The sequence below is a fragment of the Rhinatrema bivittatum genome, chromosome 6 (assembly GCF_901001135.1).
Source record: "Rhinatrema bivittatum chromosome 6, aRhiBiv1.1, whole genome shotgun sequence".
NCBI lineage: Eukaryota > Metazoa > Chordata > Amphibia > Gymnophiona > Rhinatrematidae > Rhinatrema > Rhinatrema bivittatum.
In genome coordinates, this window is record NC_042620.1 from 150,789,293 (window position 1) to 150,808,512 (window position 19,220).

Here is a 19,220-nt window from a genome sequence, read left to right on the forward strand (position 1 = left end):
TCCATACCTCACTAAACACATTAGATCCCACAAACTAAAAATATCCTTCACTCTGGTCCTACACATGCCCTCGATACTGTAATTAATGCAGCATCAAATGTTAATAATTGCTTAGCATTGAAGAAAAAACAACAACTTATGAACCACAATCTGAAAGCAACAGGTGCGCAAAAGCAGATGCGGAAAAGGGAGATTTAACAATGACATATACAGAATTATTTGAACATCAGACCCCCAGCACTTACTGTAGGTATACCAATATAATCTCCCAGTGTATAAACAAGCAAAATCAGAAATCCAAATCTTATACTGCTAGTAATAAAACTATTGCCAGGCAAAACTGCTGTGTATTCCCATTCTCTTTAAATAGGGTACCATATTTCAGCCATATGGAGCAATGAGCCTGATTTTCAAAAGATCGAGGCACCTTTTAAGAGTTAGACATTTAGAATTTTTAATTCAAAAAATTCACTCTATGGGGCGGATTTTCAGAGCCCTGCTCGCCTAAATCCGCCTAAATCCGGGCGGATTTAGGCGAGCAGGGCCCTGCGCGCCGGTGCGCCTATGTTCAATAGGCCTACCGGTGCGTGCAGACCCCGGGACTCGCGTAAGTCCCGGGGTTTGGCAAGGGGGCGTGTCGGGGGCGGGCCCGGTCGTCGCGGCGTTTTGGGGGCGGGCCCGGGGGCGTGGCCGCGCGTGTAACTCCTGTTACGCGCACAAGTGCCAGACCTCTATTAAGGGGTGGTCCCGGGGGTGGGGAGGGGTGGTCCAGGAGGCGGGGTGGGGCAGAGCAGGAAGCAGCTGGTACAATGCCCATTTACTGCTGTGCTGGGGGATCGCAAGCCGGCAGCCTGCCGGCGCGCACATCTTACACCAGCTCAGGAGCTGGCATAATTTCAGAAATAAAGAAAACTACAAAAGGTATGGCATTAAAAATAGTTGCGGATGAGGGGAAGAGGGAGAGAGGGTAGATAGAGGGGGGGAGGAAAGTTCCCTCCCAGTCTGCTCCAATTAAGGAGCAGACTGGGAGAGAACTGGCGGAGGCCTGATCTCATAGCCGCACATGTTATAAAACTGCGCATCCATGTGCACGCGCATATTTTTTAAAAATCTACTCTTAAGGGTGATCCAAGAAACTATAGACAAGCAAATTTGACTTCAGTGCTGGGAAAAATAGTGGAAACTATTCTAAAGAACAAAATCATAGAATATATAGAAAGACTTGATTTAATGGAACACAACTAGCATTGATTTACCAGGGAAATCTTGCCTCACCAATCTTCTTTCTTGAAGAGAGTAACAAACGTGGATAATGGTGAACCAGTTGATGTAATGTATTTGGATTTTCAGAAAGCGTTTGACAAATTGCCCCATGAGAGACTCCTGAGAAAATTAAAAAGTCATGGGTAGGGGGCAGTGTCCTGTTGTGGACTGCAAACTGGTTAAAAGATAGGAAACAGAGAAGGACTAGATGGTCAGTTTTCTCAGAGGAGAAAGGTAAACTGTGGAGTGCTCTTTGGGGCAGATATTAAAAGCTACGTGCAGGCATAAATTTGTGTGCACAAGGGTGCACACTTGTGCACCTTGTGCGCGCCGAGCCGCGCAACCTTCCTCCGTTCCCTCTGAGGCCGCTTCGAAAGTGGTAAATGGCCGCTGTGCCTGGAGGCTCCTGCCCTGCCCCCTTTTTCAAGCCACGGGACATACGTGCGTCCCGGGGCTTGCGCACATTGCCGGGCCTATGCAAAATAGGTTCGGTGCGCGCAGGAGGGGTTTTAAAGGGTTACGTGCGTATATTATGCACGTAACTCTTTTAAAATCCGCCCCTCTATTTCCACCTTCTCATATCTTGTTATTTTCTACTGCCTCCTACACTTTCCACAGTTCTCCAAGTCATTCACACAATCTGTTCTCTCCTCACCCTACATTTTACATCCCTTGCTTTATCTCTTATCCCTTGCTTTATCAAACCTACCATTCATTGCCAAAATTATTGAAAAAATCATCCATTCCCAACTCAGCGACCACCTGGAAAAGAACAACATCCTACTCCCCACACAATTCGGCTTCAGGAACCAACTAAACACTGAATCACTACTCCTATCACTAAACGACACCGTACTCAAAGGCTTTGACAACGGCCAAAGCTACCTTCTAGTCCTACTAGACCTATCAGCAGCCTTCGACACAGTAAACCATTCAATACTGATTGACCGGCTCTCAGAAATTGGTGCAAATGGTAAAACCCTACAATGGTTCTCATCCTATTTATCACTAAGGACTTACCAGGTGTCAATCAATGGCACCCTCTCAAAGTAAATAAACCTTGACACTGGAGTTCCCCAAGGATCCGCTCTATCGGCGACACTCTTCAACATTTATCTCCTACCGATATGTCACTTCCTCTCAAACCTTAAACTGACCCACTTCATATATGCTGATGACATCCAAATACTTATCCCAATACACAACTCTATCGAAGACACCTACAAAAAAACAGCCAATTACCTCACCAAAATAAAGCAACTACTAACCAACATGAAACTTATCCTAAACATTGATAAGACAGAAATAATCCTGCTGGATAGAAAGAACAACCCTCCGCACCTACCATCACTCAACATAATGAATCAAAAGACGGTAATCTCCCTGGTCACCCATGCCCGCAACCTTGGAGTCATAATTGACAAGGAACTATCCTTCAAGAACCACATCATCGCAAAAATCAAAGACGGTTATCACAAACTACTAACTCTACAACACCTAAAACCTTTCCTCTCCCACAACAACTTCAGAACAGTCCTCCAACTACTCATCTTCTCCAACCTAGATTATTGCAACTCCCTGCTATTCAACTTACCTCTAACCACCCTCCGACCATTCCAGACCCTTCAAAATACAGCCGCCAGAATACTCACAGGAACAAAAAAGTACGACCACATCACTCCAACTCTCATATCACTACACTGGATAGACTACAAAATACTATCCATAATACACAAAATAATATATGAAAAACAAACAAACTGGTTAAATGCTTCCATAAAACCTCACTTACCAAACTGAAATCTCCGATCAGCTAACAAAGGGCTACTAAAAATCCCACCTACGTGCCAAAAACTTAAGAACATAAGAACATAAGAAAATGCCATACTGGGTCAGACCAAGGGTCCATCAAGCCCAGCATCCTGTTTCCAACAGTGGCCAATCCAGGTCATAAGAACCTGGCAAGTACCCAAAAACTAAGTCTATTCCATGTTACTGTTGCAAATGGCAGTGGCTATTCTCTAAGTGAACTTAATAGCAGGTAATGGACTTCTCTTCCAAGAACTTATCCAATCCTTTTTTAAACACAGCTATACTAACTGCACTGACCACATCCCCTGGTAACAAATTCCAGAGTTTAATTGTGCGTTGAGTAAAAAAGAACTTTCTCCGATTAGTTTTAAATGTGCCCCATGCTAACTTCATGGAGTGCCCCCTAGTCTTTCTACTATCCGAAACAGTAAATAACCGATTCACATCTACCCGTTCTAGACCTCTCATGATTTTAAACACCTCTATCATATCCCCCCTCAGTCGTCTCTTCTCCAAGCTGAAAAGTCCTAACCTCTTTAGTCTTTCCTCGTAGGGAAGCTGTTTGGTAGCCCTTCTCTGTACCTTCTCCATCGCAATTATATCTTTTTTGAGATGCGGCGACCAGAACTGTACACAGTATTCAAGGTGTGGTCTCACCATGGAGCGATACAGAGGCATTATGACATTTTCCGTTTTATTCACCATTCCCTTTCTAATAATTCCCAACATTCTGTTTGCTTTTTTGACTGCCGCAGCACACTGAAGCGACGATTTCAATGTGTTATCCACTATGACACCTAGATCTCTTTCTTGGGTTGTAGCACCTAATATGGAACCTAACATTGTGTAATTATAGCATGGATTATTTTTCCCTATATGCATTACCTTGCACTTATCCACATTAAATTTCATCTGCCATTTGGATGCCCAATTTTCCAGCCTCACAAGGTCTTCCTGCAATTTATCACAATCTGCTTGTGCTTTAACTACTCTGAACAATTTTGTGTCATCTGCAAATTTGATTATCTCACTCGTCGTATTTCTTTCCAGATCATTTATAAATATATTGAAAAGTAAGGGTCCCAATACAGATCCCTGAGGCACTCCACTGTCCACTCCCTTCCACTGAGAAAATTGTCCATTTAATCCTACTCTCTGTTTCCTGTCTTTTAGCCAGTTTGCAATCCACGAAAGGACATCGCCACCTATCCCATGACTTTTTACTTTTCCTAGAAGCCTCTCATGAGGAACTTTGTCAACTTATTTCAACTCTGAAGAGAGCCATTTCCCTAGGAAGCTCCGAACTCTGGAACACCCTCCCAACTGAACTGAGAACACAACAAAACTTAAAAACATGCAAAAAAGAACTAAAAACTTGGATGTTCACCAAAGCGAATGATTCTATGCTATAACCCCCCTCACTACTGCCACATATAAACATTCAGATCCAATCCAAAGCACATATTTTAACCTGTGCAATATAACAACCGAACCATGTTAATAACGCCTCCAATAACTATGTTAACAAGTAAATGAATGCTTAGATCACTCTGTTAAACATCGAAACTTTGTAAACCGTTGTGATGGCGAAACCGAATGACGGTATATATAACTCGATAAATAAATACATAAATCTCACACCCCACCACTAACTCTTTGCTTGTCTCACACCCCAAGTCATATCACTTAGTCCCACATCAAATCCCCCACTCACACTAACTGCTCTCTGTCTCACACATCTCCAATCATATTCCCAGCTCCGTTTCACACCCTTGTCCAGTCAACTTCTAGGTCCCACCACCCTTCAATTCTCCAGTACCTGCTCCCCCACCTCAACCCATGCCTCAGTTGCTACTCACCCCAACCAGTTCTTGCTGTCTCCACCTCCCAATCTCCCAGTCCTTGCTCACCCAATTAATCAGTCATCACTCATTCCCATCCCCCAGTTACTGCTTTCTCCCAACTCCCCCGATTCTGACTAGCTGTGCATCGCTTCTCCAGAAGAGTGGAGCTGTGCCTTTATTTTCCTTCCAGGCAGCTTACACTTTGAGAAACTGCTTGAACTATATTGTGCATCTTAGATTTCTACAAAGCCCCACAAGGTTCAATTTCTCAGTCTGAACTGCATGGCAGTGAGGGCAGAAGAGTTCTGGGGCAGGTAGTGCATAGCTCCATTGGCTCAGTGGGTGATGGGGTATAATGGCCATTCTTCTTTGAACCCACACGGGCTGGATTGGGAGGGGAGTAGCGGATTTTCTTTTCAGTCCCACAGGCTGCGTCACAGTTGGGAGTTGGGCAGCAATGCTAATGAAGTCCCTGGAGGGGTAACACACGAAGCAGACAACACTCCTGCCCTCTCCCTTCCCCTTGTCCTGGTATAGGAGCGGCTGCTTACAGAAGTTGCAGCTCTCTTCTCCTCTTCAGTGCCATAACTAGGCATTTTGGCACCTGGGGCATTACTCCTGGGGGAATTCTGCGCAAAAAAAAATAAAATTCTTGCAAACTTTATATTGGTCAAAATAACACAATTTACATTTCAGTCTTTGAGTAATTACATTTTAAATTAATACAGAAAAGTTATTACTTAAAGATGCAGAATTTTAAATATTTTGAGCAGAATCTCCCTAGAAATTTACTGTAAGAGTGCCCCTTCCAGTCGCTCTCCCTACTCCCCTGGCCACTTTGCCCTCTCAGGCCCCAACTTCTCCACCTGCCATATCTCTCACCTCCATCTCTAGGCTAACTCTATCGCCAGTCCCAGAGTTTGACCCCATTCTCAGTACTGCCCCTCACAGGCTCCTTCTATTCCTCCCTCTCTCACACACAAGCTCCCTCTCTCTAGTGCACATACACACACCCTCATTCTCACCCCTCCCCCCATCCAGGCTCCCTCACGCTCTCGACACACACATCTCCTCATACAGGATCCCTCTCTCTTGTATACACACCCTTACAAGCTCCCTTTCTCTCTCATGCATACACCCTCACACAGGCTTCCTTTGACTCTCTCTCACGTACCCCTTCACACAGGCTCCCTCACACATACACAATCCCTTTACACAGGCCAGCACCCTCACATACACAAGATCCCTCTTTCATACACACCAGCTCCCAATCTCTCACACACATACACACTCCTTCATAATCTCCTCAAACAAGCTCCTTCTCTCTGGCACCCACACTGAAGCACTCCCCCCTGCTCTTGCTCTCTCTCATACCCCTCCCCCTCCTCTCATCCTCCCTTTCCCTCACACCCTTCCCCTCTCTCATCCTTTCCCTCTCACACTCCCTCCCCTCCCTTCTCTCACACCCCTCTCCCCTCCTCACACACACACACCTCTCTATACACATTCACTCTCACCGGAGCCTTCATCTTCGCCACAAGTGGAGCAGGTCCCAAGGCACGCGGGGGCCTTCATCTTTGCTGTGAACGGCGCACTCCATTTACAGCATGCTGGGGTCTCCTTTGACATTTTCTGCACAAAATTTGGCAATTCTGCACGCGGGGAGAGGGAGATTCTGTGAAAACCCTGCGCTCCACAGTAGCACAGAATTCCCCCAGGATTAGGGCATGCAGTCATAATTGTTTCACCCCATACCTCCATCTATTGGCTAGTTATTCAAGCATTCTATTTTCTTTTTAGTCTTTTTTTTTTTAATAAAAGTCCATTAGTACCTCAATACTTCCAATGCATTAGATATGCATAATTCAGAAGAGTGAGCACTGAGAGGAGGGGATCATTTTGCTGGTGGCTGAAAAGAATCAGTAATTACTGCTTGGGGAAATTTTTAAAATGTAAAAGTATTAGAGAGAAGTACATTGGGGTATATTATTTAGTGTGTTTGTGTGTCTGTATTGAATAGCTAGTCAGAAAGGCAGACAAAAAACAGAAGGTAATCAGAAAAGCAAGTGAAAAACAGAAGTTTGTGTGTTTGTATTTCCCAACCCACCACCCCCACCCATCCCTAGCTCATACTTTAATTTATAGGCAGGTGACACTTTCATACACACACAAAAAAAATAATCAGCCTTTTAAGTTAAATTCAGAAATTCCCCACACCTTACCAAGAGTTTAATCATTCTCTTGTATGTAGATTACTACCAGATATATAGTGAATACACTAATACATTTAAAGGACCCTAATTGTATGCATTCCTACTCCCATAGTAACCTAAAACTTAACTAGGAAATGAACAAAATTAAGATGAAGGCAGCAGTCTGGCAGCAAGAGGGGGACTCCCAGTCTTTTGCATTGAGTGTCACATATATGATTTTTTACCTGGCAGTGAAAAACTGTATGTGTGCATCTGATGCAAAGTACTCCTGCCTCTTAGAGAATGAATCCATTTGCTGAAGGCTAGAGTGGCAGACCTGGAGGAGCTGAGGCAGACAGAGAGGTATATAGATGAGACCTTCAGGGACATAGTAGCCAGGTCCCAACTCCAGTCTGGCAGCCCTGGTGCTGCCTTGGAGGAGGAAGGTCTCATGATCGGAAAGCATCAACCTGGTGTAGCAGGATATGATCCTGTAGCAAGGACCTGCTCTCCAGGTGGTGCATTGTCCTCTGGCACCGAGGATCTGTCTCTCAGGGCTACTGCCCAGGAGGGAAGGGTTAGGTTGGCCGTCATAGTTGGTGATTCGATTATTAGGAATGAAGACAGCAGGGTGACTGATGGACATGAGGATCGCCTGGTAACATGCTTACCTGGTGTGAAGGTGGCAGACTTCGCATGTCACCTAGATAGGATTTTAGACAGTGCTGGGGAGGAGCCAGCTGTCATGGTACATGTGGGCACCAATGACATAGGAAAATGTGGGAGGGAGATTCTAGAAGCCAAATTTAGGCTCTTAGGTAGAAAGCTGAAATCCAAAACCTCCAGAATAGCATTCTCTGAAATGATCCCTGTTCCACACGCAAGTCCCCAGAAGCAGGCAGAGCTCCGAAGTCTCAGTATGTGGATGAGGAGATGGTGCAAGGACGTTTTGTAAGGAACTGGGCAAACTTTTGGGGAAGGGTTGAGTCTTTTCCGAAAGGCTGCTGGAGCTAACCCTTAAAAAGGAGAAAGAACAGCTTTTAAACTAAATCAAATAAAGGAGGGAACCATTTGTAAAGAAACTTCTTTGTTAGAAATCCTTAAGAAGAGCTCCTGACAAGATAAGGCCTGTAGCTCCGAAACATGCCGTGCCGATACGAGAGCCACGAGGAAACGACCTTCAACGTCAGATCTTTCAAGGTCACCCGTGTCAGCAGCTCGAAAGGCGCATTACAAAAGGGCATGGAGAACCATGTTGAGCTTCCACGAAGGACATGGGTTCCAAATCGGAAGACGAAGATGTTTAACGCCACGTAGAAAACGAACCACATCTGGATGAGACGCTAGAGCGAGGCCCTGTACCTTTCCCCCAAAACTACCAAAGGCTGCCACCTGAAATCGTAGGGAATTGAAGGCTAGACCGTTTACTAGACCTGCCTGCAGAAAGGCCAGAACATCCGGAATAGTAGCCCTAGATGGCCTCACCGCGTGGTTCAGGCACCAGTCCTCAAATACCCCAAATTGTGACGTAGGCTATGGAGGTAGAAGTTTTATGGGACTGCAAAAGCGTAGTAATCACCTCCTCCGAGTAATCCTTATTTCTCAATCTCCGCCTTTCAATAGCCATGCCGCTAGATAAAAACGATCTATCTCTATGAAATAAATGGGACCTTGTCGCAGCAGACTCGGGGACGGATGAAATCTCAGCGGGCCGTCTACCGCCAGATTGAGAAGGTCTGCAAACCATGGGCGCCTCGGCTACTCTGGCGCGACGAGTATCACCTTGCCCGAAAGAGCCTCAATGCGGCATAGAACCTTGCCGACCAACAGCCACGGCGGAAAGACATACAACAGAATGTCCTTTGGCCAGGGAAGCACAGAGGTCTACACCTTCCGCTCCTGGCTCTCTTCGACGACTGAAAAATTGAGGAGCTTTAGCATTGCGATACGTCGCCAACAGGTCCATCGCGGCCTGGACCATCAGTTGCACAGGAGACTGAAAGCCTCATCTGAGAGTTCCCACTCTCCTGGATCCAAATGGTGGCGGCTGAGAAAATCGGCCTGCACATTGTCCACTCCGGCAATGTGAGAGGCTGCTATCCTGTACAGGTGCTGTTCTGCCCAGCTGATTAAAAGTTGAGCCTCCGTCGCCACCGGACGACTCCGAGTTTTGCCCTGACGATTGATGTAAGCCACCATTGTCACATTGTCGGAGAGAATCCGAACTGATCTCCCCTCTACTAAGGAAGGAGGGCCTGTAGCGCCAACTGAACCGCTCTGGTCTCCAACCGCTTGATCGACCAAGAAGACTCCGACCTCATCCACCGCTTGATCGACCAAAAAGACTCCAACATCATCCAGGAGGGAATTTCCAAATCCACACCCCGTCGTAATCTGGACACAGCCACCAAAGAAGACTTGACCATGCCGAATCCGTCACAGCTGGGAGCCTGACGAGAGGAGGATCCAGAAGACCGTGAGGCCCGAAAACGACGATTCCCCTGGAATCTGGACCTCTGAGGAAAAGAGCCTTTGCTCCTGAGCCTGTCCTCTGGCAGCTTGTGGACCTTATTCTCTTCCAGCAACTTAATCATGTCCTCCAACTGTTGGCCGAAGAGCAGCTTTCCCTTGAAAGGCAAGGAACTCAGCTGAGCTTTCGAGGAGACATCCGATGACCAATTTCTGAGCCAAAGGACCCTGCAGGCCGAAATGGCGGAGACCATTGTTCTTCCCAACATGCGCAGGAGATCATACAGTGCATCCGCACTGTAAGCCACCGCCACCTCCAAATGACCAGCCTGAGCCATGTCCGAAATGGATGCCACAGATTGTAAGTACTACACCCAATGCAGGCTCGCACACAGAGCAAAACTGCTGCACATGGCCGCCTGCACTCCCAGGGTGGAGGTCTCAAATATCTTTTTAAACTGTACCTCCAACTTTCGGTCCTGCAAATCTTTTAGGGCTGTCGCTCTCGTGACTGGGATGGTGGTCTTTGTATTGACTGCAGAGACTGCCGCATCCACCTTGGGTACCCTGAGCAGCTCCAGCGTATCCTCCGGTAGCGGGTACAACTTATCCATAGAGTGGCTGACTTTCAAACCTAGATCTGGAGTGTCCCACTCCCAGAACAAGAGGTCAGTGTCCAACATATGAAAAGGAAAAGAGTGAGCTGGACCTCTTAGATCTAACAACACGGGATCCACCGCTCCCATACGTGAATCCTCCTGCGGGACTTCAATTCCAAGCTCTTCCAGAATATTTGGGATAAGCGGACCCAATTCATCTCTCTGGAACAAGCATACTACCTTGGGATCATCACCGTCCACCGCAGAAGCGCCTCCCTGCTTGGGCATCAGGGGCTGACCATCCTGGCCTGCATTTACCCCCTGAAGGTCTTGTGGGGAAGGGTCTCCTCCATCAGATAGATCCGACGAAGACAAATCATCCAGACCTGCCACGGATCTGAGAGGGCGCTTAGACTTAGTACGCCCCCCCACCGGCAGGGACTCAGGACTCTTACGGGAGGAGGGAACCTCAGAGACCTTGCCCCTCTTGCGTTTGGACGCTCTCTGTGCCTTGAACATCTTGTGAAAAAACTTCACCAAGTCCGAGGAGAACGACGAAGAAGACCCATCTGAGGCCCCCTCAGGATCACCATCCGAAGTATCAGCCCGATCCTCCTGCGACCTGCCCACCCCCCGGGAGGGCCCCGGTTGTGGGGAGAGAGGTGGCAGGAAACTTCCATCGCGGCTCTCTCTGCATCCCTGAACGTTTTCAAAATGGCCTCCGTCCCTGCACTAAGCAGGAACGGATCAGGTGGCTGCAGCTGAGCTGTAAGCCTCCCAGGCTCTGGGCGCCGCGAAGAACTGCTGCTACCACGGAGATTCCCCTCAGCGGATCTCCCCAAGGTCCCTTTACCTTCCGAGATACGATCTGCTGAGATGCCGGCTCTAGAGAGGCTGGTGCACGCGCTGCCGCACATGGAGCAGGCTGCACCACGAGGCATAGCCTCGGGCTAAACTTAATTCTGATCAGCTGAGGTAAGCGTACGAAAAATAGACCGGGTGGCAGGGGCCTTCACACGAGCGGAAATGCGGCGGTAAGGCAGGCAGAGAGGAGCTGGAGAGAATGCTGGACTGGCCGACCAGAAAAAAAAAATCACTTTTACCTTTTTTTTTTCCCCACAGTGCTCCGAAGGCTGTGCAGAGCTGCCTGCTGTGGGTGAGTGAGCCAGGCTCCCCGGTATCACCCGCCGGCTGTAGCAGTCTCTGGGTCTTCAAACCCCTGCTCTTTTGCCTCTGATACCAGGGGAATGGTCCCACCAGGACCTGCCAACCCGCTGGGAGGCTCAAAGGAACTTGCTATGCCTTCTGCCGCTGTTTTCACAATCTCGAGTAAATTTTCTTTCTTTTTTTTTTTTTAAACAGCCAGAAACCTTCTAAGGCGCATCTACTGGCTTGGCGGGCTGGAGCTGGTGATCCTGATCCGCATCCTGTCCCTCACCAGGGGCTTGCGGAGGAGACTCGCCTTCATCCACCCTGTCCATATCTGAACTGTCCACCTGACAGGAAAAGGACCGGAGAGGGCGTTTGGCCTTGGGGGCTTCTATGCCAATGTGTGACTTGGTATGCTTGTGGAGTGACGAAGCTTCTGTCCCAGCCCGCAGCGACGGCAAGACATCACGGAGTACCTTAGTACCCTGGCTCTTTGCTGCTTTTCGTGCTTTGAAGGCTTTATGCAGCACCAAAACAAAATCAGAGGAGAACGAGGAAGAAGACTCATCTGAGTCCTTCCCCTGTTCCTCCTCTGAGGAAGAGATCTGCGCTGCCTGCAAGTCGCCCCCCCAGGGGCAGCAGGATGCGGCAAAAGAGGTGGCGGAGAGCTCCCCTCCCCCAGGGCAGCCTTCTTCTGTCCCTGAATGTTCGCAGTAAGGCTTCAGTACCTGCGCTGAGAAGAAAGGGGTCCTGAGGCTGCTGCAGCAATTCTGCCCTCCCAGGGCCCCTGTGTGCTCTAGAGCTGCTGCGATGCGATTTTGCCAGAATCGGCTTCCCCGAAGAGCCTTCCCCTCCCAACAAGCACCCGATACAAACTCCGGCTCGCAGGCCGCACCATGCAGCATGATCCTCGAGCAAAATTAGGATCAGGGCCTGAAAAAAGAACCAGTGTGACCAAGACAAACCCCTGGGAGCTCGTAGGAACTGAAAAGGATGGCGAAAATGGCATCGGAAGGAAGGAGGGCCGAAAGAGACCACTAGGCCGGCTCAGAAATTAAATAAATCACCTCTGCGTTGTTTTGTCCTGTGTGCAGATCTTCAGAGGTTGAGTGAACCGGGCTCCCTGGTATCACCCTCAGCCATAGGCAGTTACAGGGCTCCCAACCCTCTGCTCCAGAGCTTCTGTTACCAGGGGGGATGATCCCACCAGGCCCTAACAACCCCCTGGGAGGCTTAAAGAGATATCTTCTCTGAGCTGAGCCTGGTTAAAGGGATCATGTTCCTTTAAAGCTAATGAGGAGGCGCGGCCTCGCGCCTAAAGATGGCGGCGGCCATCTTGGATTTTGCCCTGCGGAGGAGAGACGCTGCTGGACGCCGCGAGGGGGAGCAGGACAGCTCCCCCTGCAGCGAGCAGCCCCGGAAGCTGCGCGGGAGCGATGGCCTGAATCGGAGCCCTCCCCCGGGGCTCCCATGGCGAAGGAACGCCGCGGATAAGGTAGGGGGCCGCGGTCGTGGGGCGCCACGACCGCGGAACACAACAGAACGGCTGCCCTATGAGAAAAGCTAAGGAAGTTAGGGCTATTCAGTTTGGAGAAGAGACGACTGAGGGGGGATATGATATAGGTCTATAAAATCATGAAAGGACTTTGAACCAGTTAATGTAAATCAATTATTTACTCTCTCAGATAACAGAAGGACTCTATAAAGTCAGCAGGTAGTTCATTTAAAACAAATCGAAGAAAATTCTTTTTCACTCAGTGCATAGTTAAACCCTGGACTTCATTGCCAGAGGATGTGGTTACGACTGTTAGTGTAACTGGGTTTAAAAAAGGTTTGGATAAGTTCCCAGAGGAAAAATCCATAAGCTGCCATTAAGTAATAAGCAATAGTAGCTTGAGATTTATTTAATGTTTGGGTACTTGCCAGGAACTTGTGACTTGGATTGGCCCCTGTTGGAAACAGGATACTGGGCATGATGGACCCTTGGTCTGACCCAGTATGGCATGTTCTTATGTTCTTATATAAAATAATTTCTTCAATCCTTTATTATATAAAAATGTTAAAACAAGTGAAAAGGTAAGTTCATATAGTAAGAGACAGAGGAAATTATTTTAAGAAAAAAGAGGAACACCCCTTCTTATCTGGTTAAATTCTAGTCTCGTAACTGGTTGCCCGCTATAATTTAGTCTAAATGGCTTACCTGTTATCGGCCAATTACATTATCCATCTAAATCATTTTGGAATATGGACCTTCCTAGGTTTGCTACACATAGGGGTAGATTTTTAAACTTGCACAAGTGCGTCCATGTACGCGTGCTACCCAGCGCATACACATGGACACGTGATTTTATAACATGCGCGCAGGCACATAAAATTGGGGGTCAGCGCGCTGCCTTCCCCTGTTCCCTCCCAGGCAGCTGGGGCTGAAATAAGTTGTGCGCGCCGGCCAACTGCCGGCGCGCAATCCCCGTCATAGCAGCAAATGGCCGCTGTGTCGGGAGCCTCTGGCCCCGCCCCAGCACCGCCCCTTTTTGCAAGCCCCAGGACTTACACGTGTCCTGGGGCTTTACACTCATCGCCAGGCCTTTTGAAAATAGGCCCGGTGCGCGTAAGCTTTTGAAAATCCAGCCCTTACTAAAGACCCTAGGTTTACTGTACATACTGTAGCTCCTAGCTTTTCTATACATACTACAGATACTAGGTTTACTGTACATATACAGGTCCTGGGTTTACTATACAGTTTGTTTTCTCTTTTTGCTCCTCTTATTTTTTTGAAAATTTTTCCATACATCCTCCCCCCCAGCACTAATACTTAATCCCCAGTCATCATCCACTCCTCAAACTACTACTCTAATCCCAATCCTTCTCCTCCCCCTCCCAAGGATCCTGGTGGTCCTCCAGCCACAGCACCAACCCCCTTGGCCCCCCCCTCCCAATATCATCCCCCAATCTCAACCAGATCTTTCTTTTTCTCTATCCCTAATGATCCTACATCTCTAGCATGCAAACTGCATCATCCCCAGTGGTCCTTGATCCCAAACTCATCCCTGATTCCCTCCAATGATCCTCAAGAGCCCCAACCACCCTCCTCCAGTACTCAGTCCCAGGACTCTTCTTTCTATTTCTGGTAGTTCACTATACCAACTCCTCAGTGGTCCTTAAACTCTCACACCCACCCAGTGACCAAGCTCCCTCTGATCTCTCCTCTCTTTGCCCCATCGTCTTTCTCCTGATGGTCCTCCAACCTCAATGGTCTTCGAGTCCCTATTACCTCCATAATCCCCGGTAATTACCATTTCCACCGCTCCCACCATACAAAATTAGAAGCCACCATTACTTAAAGTTCCAGTAATTCTTCTCTCCCTGGGGTTTGGAGTGAGGCGGGGTTGAGGAGCGGAATAAACCCACGCAGCTAAGCCTGCTCTCCTCAAATGGGGATTGTGGGCTGACTGAATCCCCCTAGCTCGCTGGTTCTTCAGGGTGCCTGCCTCGGTCTGCTTGAGCTCCTCTGGCGAAGGTGCGGGAGGGCCCGATCCACCTCTGTTCTGCGGCTGAATTGCTGTCCTCCTGCGGAGCCCAGCTTGACTGCGCTTCTCTAGCAGAGGGAGGTGTAGGGTCGAATGAACCCAGCTGCGGCCCTGTTCCAGCTGGGTCCTCCCGGATCAGGCTGCCGCTACGTTCCTCGACCGTGGGGGCAAATCATCAGCGTGGCCGTCCTCCTCCTCCTGCAGGGCCAGGCCCGATACTTAATGGGTGGCCCTGCAACTGGCCCACAGGCAGCTTCTTATACCGGACGCCCCTGCTGCTGAGAAGCCTTTTCTTCCGGCTCAGTGGATCCCGGGTCGCTTGTCCTCTTTCCTGGCTCCATGTTGCTCGATGCAGACTTGGAGCGGAAGAGACCCTCGATTTGAAAAGTCCCCTTCCCGTGCTAAGTGGAAGGGAAGGCGCGCGCCTTGCGGCGGTTGCTAAGCGACGGGCTGTCAACAACCCACCCTTGCCAGCTGATGAGTGCGTGCGGCGGCGGCAGCGGAGGGAGAGCGCCCCAGTAACTCTCACACTGACAAAAAGAAAACTAGCTCCCGATATTAAGGGGTTATTTCAAAATGAATACAAATCAGGTGAGAATTCTTCACTGTCTGAAATCTCGTTGAAAGATTTACTGTAGTTTGGAAAACTGAGCTGGAGTGAGCTATTCTCCAGTCCGGATCTGCATTCTGAATGCTTAATGTATCTGTATTTACTTACCTGGACCTTTCTTTTCTGGGGGGGGGCGGCAGTTGCTTCTTGCTCCTTTGGGCTTCCAGGATATCCGGAACCGGCTTCTATTGGCGCTGCACTGCCAGGAGCCTTTCTTTGCAATTACCCCAAAGTTTTCGCCATTGTTCAAATTCCTCCTCCTTTCTAGTCTAGCTATCCCAGCAAAAGTCTTCAACCAGAGGGCTTCGGATCACATCTCGCTCTAGAACCTGGTATATATATGGTTCTGAATCTGGCCACTAGGTGTCACCATTGTATGGTGGTTTGGACTCCCACCTTCGGGATTCTGTGAACACTATCTCTATTCCCAACCTAATGCTTTTCCACAGTGTTCTTGCGGCCCTCTCAATTTAGCACACCAATCACAGCAACTATCCTTGGCTAGGGCCACACACTGCAGCTTACACTGGAGTCTGGTACATGTTGTATCTGAACCTAGCCAGTAGATCTCACCATTTAGCAATGGCTAGGACTCCCTCCCTCAGGAGTTGTGAATGCTATCTCTGCAACTCTAACTGGCCTGAGCAGCAGAAGCCAGGCTCAGGAACTGAACCTAGATCTCCTACATGGCAGTGCAGGGCACTACCACTGAGCTATGAGTCTGAACCAGCTTTTCAAATGTTAAGGATGCAGTACTACTGTATGGGTTTGCTTACAGAAAATACTCATGCTCCTGGAAAACTGTTTAGTTAATGGTGATTGGTTTATAATAGCAATGGGGAATGAAATGGTAAACAAGTAACGGATCAACTAGTAGTTTTGTGTAACGATTATGGTTATGCAATATAAATTACCATATAAGGTATACACAACTTATCTCTTTAAAGGGTCCCTTAAGTCATTCTCGGAGTGGGGAATCCTATCTCCAAAATACCAGAAACTAAGATTTCTGTATGTCTTTTAACTTTTTAATTCTTTTCACTTCTGCAGCTAAGAAGCTTTAATATAACGCTTTGGGGCCAATGCAATTCAGTGTGCTCAGCTGAGCACACTGTTTAACCCGCATTTGGACATGGGTTATATAGGCGCTACCTAATCCTCTTATGTAATAAGGGGATAAGCATCTACACAACACACGTCCAACGTGCAACGAAACTAATAGCGCTCATCACATGCAAATGCATGTTGATGAGGCTATTAGCAATCACCTGCAATGCATAAAAAAAACGTGTGTCGAAGATGCACATTTTTACACTCAAAATTAAAGCTTGCATAGAGCAGGTATTAATTGCTGAGCAATGTCAAAAGTTGTACAGAAAAGCAGAAAACACTGCTTTTCTGTACATCCTCCTACTTAATATCATTGTGATATTAAGTAGGAGGAGCAAAATCTTAAAACAAATTTTAAAAAAAGTTTTTAAAAAGTGCCGATAATCGGGTTCAGGAAATGGATGCTCAGTTAACAAGCGTCTGTTTCCTGAACCCCTGGCTGTGCGCCGATTAGGAAAATGGACACCGAAACATTTTCTAAACCGGCAGACGCCTGCGGGCTCCCATTGTCAAGAAGGACATAGGGGCGACCCTAGCTTCTCCTTGACAACACGACCCCTAATTTAAATATTGCATGGTGCCCCCAGGAGGGTTGCCTGGGCGCTTTAGGAAAGCAGGCGCTGAGTGTTCAGTGCCCGTTTTCAGCGCATTTTAATTGTATCGGCCCCTTTAAAAGCTGAGTGTCCCATGGGGGAACTACTTTTAATTTTCAATTGGTTCCTGTGTTGCTGTTGTTTGTGCTCCCAGTTAAAGAATTATATTGCAAGAAGTCAGCTATTTAAACAGTCAGGGTAAGCTAGCACATATGCATAAGCTTCCTATATTACTGATATATATCCTCTAGGGGGCAGACTATGGCTTAGGGTTTCTGCAGAGGATGAGTTTGAGAGACCCAGGGTTCCTTGTGAATGAAGGGAAGGACTGCCTTTCTGAATCTACTTCACTTTTGCCTGCACAATCAGACTAAAAGGAGGTAGCCGGGAGTAAGGATCCATGTCAAAGAAAGAGGACTACAGATAGACCAGAGACATAGCTCTCTGGATCACTCTACAAAAATTTAATTTCCATATTCTGTTGACTATATCACTAGCCACCTCTGGTTGGTCTTTTTGGTATGTCGGGGTCTGATATTTCTTTATTTTAAGGTTTAATGCTCCTCCGTGGACTCTGGTCTTTCATCCCTTTGCATTTCTGAGGTTCAGTTCCTGGCCTCTTATGATTGTGATGGAACCACTCCCAACTACTTAGGTCTATTGACTGCAGATTGCAGAGTTTTCTTGCCTATACATTAGGGCATCCTGTCAGACTGATAATTCTTCTGGAGGACTTGTGCACATTTACTATCCCCTCTCTTGATCTGTCTTATTTTCACTTTAGCTGCTTCTAGGTGCAATCTCTTCAATGTAGTCCTAGTCACCACTTTTTCTAAGGTCCTTATTCCAAAGGGCCCTACTTTTACTACTCAAGACTCAACTCCTGTGATCTTTCTTGAGTGAAGTGAGCTAATTGTTTGCCATGCATTTCCTATGCTGCCCCATACCTTGGTCTCAGTCCCCAGAGAATACCTGGTGTCACACTGCCCAGGCCTACTGGTTCCCCTTTCTCCTTTTGTCCTTGCCTCAGTGTTCTCTCTGCATAAGCAACATGGGCCAGGACATTTCTCCTGGCAGCCTCACTTCTGCCTCATTTATCACCAAAACACTGGTATTTCTTCCATCATGGTATTATGTTTATTCCAGCAATATCAGGTCCAAACTGCCCAAGTGTTGGTTGATTGACTATGGCTGTCAATCAAGCTCCTTCCTAGCTGACTAAGAATTTTCCATTTGGCCCAAGTTGGTCCATTTAATGAGCTGCAGAATATTTCGACCATGCATAAACATTAAGGTTCACAGCCAAAACTAAGTGCCATTTAACCACAGTGAATTAACTCCAATAAGGATAAAATTTCACTGAAGTATGTGTTGTTTATCATGTATATTAATTAATGGATGCTGTTGATGAGATGCAAATGAGGTGCATGTTACTGCAGATAGTAAAGCACATGCATACAAATATGTGCGGGCATGTGGAAGATATCGTAAAGACTGAACTGTACCTCCATAAGGTGTACTTAAGTTTTTTTGAGTTAATGTATCCGTGATTTATTCCTGTTTACTGGGGTTTCTTCCACAAATAAAGTGAGCAGAAAGAATTTTGGATTCCCTTCTACCTTTATCTTCATAATGTAAGATAATTTTCTGAACCATCTTTCAAAAGGGATTTTGTATTTGTATTTATTAGAATTTATTGATTGCTTTACACAAAAAGGTCTAAGTGACTTATATAATAGTACATACATAATAAAAGTAATACAAAATAAATAAAATAAAAAGCATAATAAAACAATAGAAAATCATAATAAAAGACATAAAACAAATCATTTCTACTAACTTAAAGAAGCAGCATATATAGTTAGAGGAAAGCCTTCTGTAATAAAAAGTTTTTCAAGAGAAGACTAAACATTTTTAGATTATCCTGAAGCCAAAGTTGCATTGGTAGGGAGTTCCATAGAGTGGGAGTGGCCACAGAAAATGCTGAGTCTCTTGTTGTCAAAAGACACGCATGACGCACCGAAGGAATGTCCAGAAGATCTCATTGGGAGG

At 47.1% G+C, this 19,220-nt stretch overlaps 1 long non-coding RNA gene across 1 annotated transcript in view; it reads right to left on the reverse strand.

Annotated features, from left to right (window-relative positions):
* LOC115093799 overlaps positions 1–15,269 on the reverse strand; it is a 44,135-nt gene extending 28,866 nt beyond the window's left edge. The window contains exon 1 of the long non-coding RNA XR_003857412.1: positions 14,666–15,269. This is a non-coding gene — a long non-coding RNA (uncharacterized LOC115093799). The remainder of the gene's footprint in view (positions 1–14,665) is intronic.
* Between the last annotated feature and the right edge of the window lie 3,951 nt (positions 15,270–19,220).